Source organism: Octopus bimaculoides, chromosome 8 (genome assembly GCF_046866305.1).
Source record: "Octopus bimaculoides isolate indiv1 chromosome 8, ASM4686630v1, whole genome shotgun sequence".
NCBI classification, from domain to species: domain Eukaryota; kingdom Metazoa; phylum Mollusca; class Cephalopoda; order Octopoda; family Octopodidae; genus Octopus; species Octopus bimaculoides.
Genome location: NC_142935.1, coordinates 8,385,266 through 8,392,765, shown reverse-complemented (window position 1 = coordinate 8,392,765; position 7,500 = coordinate 8,385,266).

Here is a 7,500-nt window from a genome sequence, read left to right as displayed (position 1 = left end):
CCATAACTTAGCGGTTTGGCAAAAAGAAGCGATAGAATGAGTACTAGGCTTTAGAAAAGAAAAAAACAAAATTAATACTGGGATTCGACTCATTCGAATAAAAGAATTCTTTAAGGTGGTGCTCCAGCGTGACCGCAATCTAATGACTGAAACAAGCGAATGATAAAACAATATTCTGCATATTTACTCTCTGGGTGCTTGGTCTTCGCTCCAAGGTTGTTTCATTTTGAATCCGAGCTTACACAGAATCGCGTCTGGCAAATTCTTCGTGAAAAAAGCGAAGTGTGAACAAACGACAACATTAGTGGGGGTTGAGTCAGATAAGTTAGGCTGCATTTGCCGTTTTGCCAGTCAATTTTTAGTCATATGCTTTGTTTTTTTTTTCACCCGCCTCCCCGTTTTAAATGTTCAAAGTTGTAATGTTTTTTCCAGATTGTTTTACAATGCTGCAAATAAGACATTTTTCAATAGCAGGAAATATTGTGCGAATCCCACAGGAAAAAAAAAATTGAAATAATAACCATAATAACGGTGACACCAACAATTATAAAAACTTCTGTCTGACTTGGCACCCTGTTAGTTTAATCAGCAAAAGGCATTGTGGAAATTTCATGGGGTTCTGGAGTCTATAACTAATGTGTGTGCAATTAGCCTTTATTTACCGTTTCTTAAGAAATTCATTAGCAATATATTTTACACGCGCAATGATACCTTATACGGATGTATATTATATATATATATATATATATATATATATATATATATATATATATATATATATATATATATATATATATATATATACCGGAGTAAGCACATGAAATGTGCATCAAGGTGGAAAAAAGAGTACTCAAATACCAGAGGTAGAGTAATATGCTTTATTTAAAAGCAGCACAAATATAACAAAAAAACCGTTACTCTGAGTTTCACGTTCCCGTTCATCTGACAGGTCCGATGAACGGGAACGTGAATCTCCGAGTAACAGTCTTTTGTTATATTTCTGCTGCTTTTAAATAAAGTATATATATATATATATATATATATATATATATATATGGGAGAATATACGAAAAAACAACAACAGACGAGGACAGGTGGTGTAAATAACAAAAGGATGTATTAGTATGACGCTCGGGAATACGGAAAGTCTTTGACGTTTCGAGCTACGCTCTTCAACAGAAAGAATACGGAGACAAGGAGAAAAACACGGAGAAAAAAAATTGAATAGTGTCCAGTCAACGGTCAATATATACACACACACACACACACACACACATATATATATATATATATACATACACACATGCATACATATGTGTATGTGTATGTGTGTGTGGGTGTAGGGGAAGGCGTGGCTGTGTGATAAGAAGCTTGCTTCCCAACCACATGGTTCCGGGTTCAGTCCCACTGCGTGGTGCCTTGGGCGTCTTCTACTATAGCCTCGGGCCGCCCAAGGCCTTGCGAGTGGATTTGGGAGACAGAAACTGAAAGAATCCCGTCATGTATATATATATTATGTGCGTGTGTCTTTGTGTCTGTGTTTGTTCCCTCAAAATCCCTTGACAAGCGATCGTAGTGTGCTTATGAGACCGATAGAATAAGTACTAGGCCTATAACGAATTAGTCCTGGGGTCGATTTCTTCGACAAAAGACCCTTTAAAGCAGTGCTCTTGCATGGCCGGAGTCAAATGAATGAAATGTGTAAGAGAATAAACGAATATGTATACTATATACTAGCTTAAAGGCTTCAATCCCGTGCAGACATTTCTGATAGCTCCTGTGGAGGGCTAACTGGGCCTAAATAGCATGACTATGATATATCTAAAATGTCAGAAGTTAAGGACGGATAATAGAATAATAGAATGCAAACATTTTATTGTTCCAATCCCAATTTGAATTCCAACTGTTGGATAATTTGTGTCAAAGTTTTTATTACGACTTAAAAATTAACGAAGCGAATGCCATTTGTCTCCCCTTGATCTCTGACGTTATCTGATAAACGCCAACCGAGACAGCACAAATGGGCCAAGTTTTTACCTGCTAGAAATAGCAACCCAAATGCTTTTGAATTAGATCCCAATGCTGGGTGTGCAAGAATTAAGTGAAGGGCAGATTTTCAATCCCGGGTTCACATATGTAGACTGACGTACAGGGGTCTCAGACGGACAGACAGAAGTTCGCTTTTATTATTATAAATTATATACATTATATATTATATATGTTGTATGTCTATGTATGTGCGTCTGTGTGTGTGTATAGGTGAGTGTGGGTGTCGTATATATATATATATATGTATATATATATGTGTGTGTGTGTGTGTGTGTGTGTGTGTGTGTGTGTGTGTGTGTGTGTGTGTATTTGTGTATCTCTGTCCCTACCAACATCGCTTGAAACCGATGCTGGTGTGTTTACGTCCACGTAACTTGGCGGTTTGGCAAAAGGAACCGATAGAACACGTACTAGGTTTACAAAGAATAAGTCCTTGGGTCGATTTGCTCGACTAAAGGCGGTGGTCCAGCATGGCCGCAGTCAAATGACTGAAACAAGTAAAGGATTATATATATATATATATATATATATATATATATATATATATATATAATATAGGATAAAATCTTTATAAGAATTTATCAAGTAGTCAGCGTGAAAAAACCTCATAAGGAAAAAAACCCATCGTTTTTATATATATATACTAGCAGAAATACCCGGCGTTGCCCGGGTTAAAGAGAATAATGAAATCTAAAAACGCCGTCTAGACTACGCATCATCTTTATATATAGAGATGTATATACACACACGCACCCAAACACACGTATATATATGTATATCAATATAAATATATGAAAGTCAATGAAGTTTCGTAAAAGAAGGTGATCATGTACATACTTTCTTGCTGTTGTGATTATAACACCTCGTTGTAAACTATGTTCCTTGTTTTCCCTTGTGGAGCATATACAAATAGGTTTTTTTTTTGCTGCCCACTCTTGAGCAGCCAACATACAGTTGTCCATGTGAGAAGCAGGGCTCTTCCAAGAGAAGACCAGCTACAGACAGTGTTTGACCCTGAGATTTGTTTATGGACATGGCAAAAGTCACACGAAGGGGGAATTGTAGTCTTCTGAATGTAAAAGGAATGTCTGCTCCTGATGGAGTAAGAGGAATTCTTGGAATAAAGACGTCATCCCCTTTTGCACATCCAGAAAGAATGGTAGACTCGATAACGTGTGACATCATTTTCTAAATAATGCTCATCTGTTATGTTCGGGTTAAAATTTCATCAACATCAAAAATATATGAATTTTCATGGGAGTTATGGCCGTTATGCAAAGAATATAATTTCCAAATTTCATAAAGATCCATTCAGTACTTTTGACGTAGTTTTGGATAAGAAAACAAATGACTAATGTGTGTGTTTGTGTGCATGTGTATGTGTGTGTGATGGGTGTATATATGTATAGATATCTGTATGCATGTATATATGTATATATGTGTACATATTACATGTACATCTATATATATATATATATATATATATATATACATCTACACATATGTATACATATACATGTATGTATAGATCTATATATATATATATATATATATATATATATATATATATATATATATATATATATACATATACGTGTACATCTATATGTAAACATATACATCTCTCTCTCTCTCTCTCTTTCTCTCTCTCTTTCTCTCTTTCTCTCTGAAAGTATCTGTCATTACAGTATCGAAATGGTGTACATATACATCTATATGTAAACATATACATCTCTCTCTCTCTCTCTTTCTCTCTCTCTTTCTCTCTCTCTCTTTCTCTCTGAAAGTATCTGTCATTACAGTATCGAAATGGTGTACATATACATGTATATGTATACATATACATCTCTCTCTCTCTCTCTCTTTCTGTCTCTCTCTTTCTCTCTTTCTCTCTCTGTGAAAGTATCTGTCACTACAGTATCGAAATGTGATTGTTTCAGTTAGTGGAATAGTTTCATTTTTAAAGTGAAAGTATTTGACATGAGTGTTTTTGTTTCACTTTTGACACGTAATACTTAAATAGTGGAGGAGATATTATGTTGCCGTGTGCTCGAACTCTGCAAGAAGTTAATAATTTTTTTTTTGACTAAAACACAACTGGAACCCTAAGTAAGGCATGTGTAAAGTTTGAATAAAATTGGTTGCGTAGTTCTCGAGTTTTAGGGATTCACACATACATACAGACAGACAGACAGACACACATTCTCATTTTTATATATATAGATATATGTGTGTGTGTGTGTGTATGATTCTTAAAGGGGATAACAAACATTAAGGCAAGGCAAACATCTCAAGTCGTATACAATATTATTATTGGAAGAAGTTGTCTGGGATATCCCCGAGTGTGGGATATTCCGTACCTAATCGTTTAGATCACTTGTGAACTAAACTCCCATACTTGATATACATCTTTATATATATATATATATATATATATATATATATAGCAAAAATTTAGATTCACGTGAATACGGTACTTAAGTTGAGGCACCAGAATTTAGTACGGTATTATCCATACAATTTCAAAATGAGGTGATTAAAATCAAAATAAGCAGCAAGAATATCCAGAGGTAATGCAGTACGGTCGTTTCATGCAACTCTATTTAATTGAATAATGCAATCATTACATCAATTTAAAATGCAGAATGCCAAGGGCCGGATGAAATGCGGCTGATGATTTTGTCCGGCGTGCAAACAGTTCTATCGTAACAGTTTCTATTATAGCCGGGAGGACTGAAATATCGTGCAAGAGGACTACTCTATGATATCGACCCCAGTGCTTCACTGGTACTTCATTTATCGACCCCGAAAGGACGAAAGGCAAAGCCGACTTCAGTGGAATTTGAACTCAGAACATAAAAACAGCCGAAATACTGCTAAGCATTTCGAGCGTGGTAATAATGATTCTGCCAGCTCACCGCCGTCAATAATAATAGTAATAATAATAATAATAATAATGATAATAATAATAATAGCAATAATCCTTTTTACTATAGACACAAAGCTTGAAATCTTAGGGGAGGGGACTAGTCAATAACATCGAACCAGTGTTTAACTGGTACTTAATCTATCGACTCTGAAAGGATGAAAGGCAAAGTCGACCTCGGCGGAATTTGAACTCAGAACGTAAAGACGGACGAAAAACCGCTAGGCGTGCTAACGATACCGCCAGCTCGCTGCGTTGATAATAGTAATACCAATAATGGTAACAACAGCAACAGCAATAATTAATTCCTTTATTATTTTATTAGCCACAAGGGCAAGAACACCAATAATGGTAAGTTACATATTTGGTAATTTGAATTAGTTTTTATTGTATTATAGAATTCTGTGACAGAGCTCATAGCAAAACGAAAAATTGTTTTACGTAAACAGCCAAACATTTTAGTCTGGTACGTCAAGGCCTCGTTGACTATAGACAACATTTCCCTGCAAGGTATGTGCACTAACAGCGTATGCTGACGTCACCAAATACCAGTGAGGGCAATTTGTCAAACCCGCCAACAATGATGGTACGCATGTGTACTATTAATGCATGTGTGACAAACATTTGTGTTTTAAATATGAACCAATAGTATTTGTGAACTGTTTGTATCTGAGACTGATGACTGCACAATAGAATGACAGAAGAACAGAAGAATGGTAGGCGATGAGTTGTGTGTGTATGTGTGTGTGTGTGTGTGTGTGTGTGTGTGTGTGTATACACGAATCTATATATATATGTATATATGTATACATATATATATATATATATATATATATATATATATATATAATTTTCCAGAGTCGATAGATTAAGTACTAGTTAAAAACCTTGAAATATATATATATATAATATAAATGATATATAAATATATGGATATATCCATACATATATGTACATACCTACATCTGTATGTATACATACATTGATATATAGGTACAGGACATCACAAAAAAACGTTAAACACAATGAGAAACGAAAACATAGAAAGCGAACATTTTTCGAACAACGAAAAAACAAAAAGAGAAACATGCAACATAAAGAGTATATCCCTTCGTCAGTTGTCCCTGTTCCATCTACTCCGCGTTTAGAAGGCAAGGACAATACGCGACTTCGTTGGGACAGTCCTTCCCGCGCAGCAAATTAAACAAAATTTGGGATTTTTTGCGGAGGGTGAAAGTGTTAACAAGAACAGGACAGTGAGAACAAGACAGTAAAAACAAACGATGAGGGCTGTTAAGCCAAGACGATAGAAAAATGATTATGAAGGCTAGGTAGACGTGCTATGAGAGAAGAAACAGAAAAAAAGCATGTCTTTTCTTTAGGGAAGGCAGTGGACAGAAAGAGAGATCGCCTTTTGTCACATGTCAGCGACGAGAGAGTCAAGGAGGAAGAGTGAGAGAGAGGGAACGGTGAAAGGGAGAGAAAATAGGGAAAGGGTGGGAGAGAAAAACATAAAACATTGTGATATTTTTGCTGCTTTTTAATATATATATGTGTATGTGTGTGTGTGTGTGTGTGTGTGTGTGTTGTGTGTGTGTGTGTGTGTGTGTTTTGTGTGTTGTGTGTATGTGTGTGTGTGTGTTGTGTGTGTTGTATATGTGTGTGTATGTGTGTGTGTATGTAAGTATGTATGTACACATGTATGTATGTATGTACATATGTATATATGTATATATACAGGGGTTGGACAAAATAATTGAAACACCTTAAAATTTCAAACAAATTTATTTTAATATGGGGTAGGACCGCTTTGGCAGTAATTATAGCCTGAATTCTACGAAGTATGGACTCGTACAAAGTTTGAATTGTTTCCAAACGGATTTTTGTCCATTCTTCATCTAAAACAGTCTCCAGTTCTTGTAGTGATGATGGTGGAGGATATCGACTCCTTATTTGTTTTTCTAAAATGCACCATAAATGTTCAATAATATTGAGATCTGGGGACTGTGGTGGCCAGATAAGATGTGCAACGTCACTAGAATGTTCCTTGTGTCGTTAAATAACAACTTTAGCTGTATGAATTGGTGCATTATCATCTTGAAAGATTGCGTTTAACTCCGAAACAGTTCCGCAACTATATGATGCACTTGATCAGATAAAATACAGCTCTCGGCAAACAGTTTTTGTGGAAACTGGGTCCTCGCGGTGGTCATTAAACTCTGCAGTAATTTTGGAAGCTGTACTTTTGTGATACTTGCTAACAATATCCTTAAGCGTTCGAGGGTCTTTTTCTGAAATATTTCGTTTTCTTCTGGGGTTTTGTTTCGACGAGGAGGTTTCCCCTCTTTCTCAATGGATATCACCAAACATTTCGGCTGTTTTCGTTATGCTGTATCCTGCCATAGGAGCACCAACAATTTGACCTCTTTGAGAGTTCGATAGATGAGTCATTTTAATGAATTTTTATTACCTTTTTCTGATGATGTCTGAAAAGAAACAGCAACTTTAGCAAAACATATTAAACA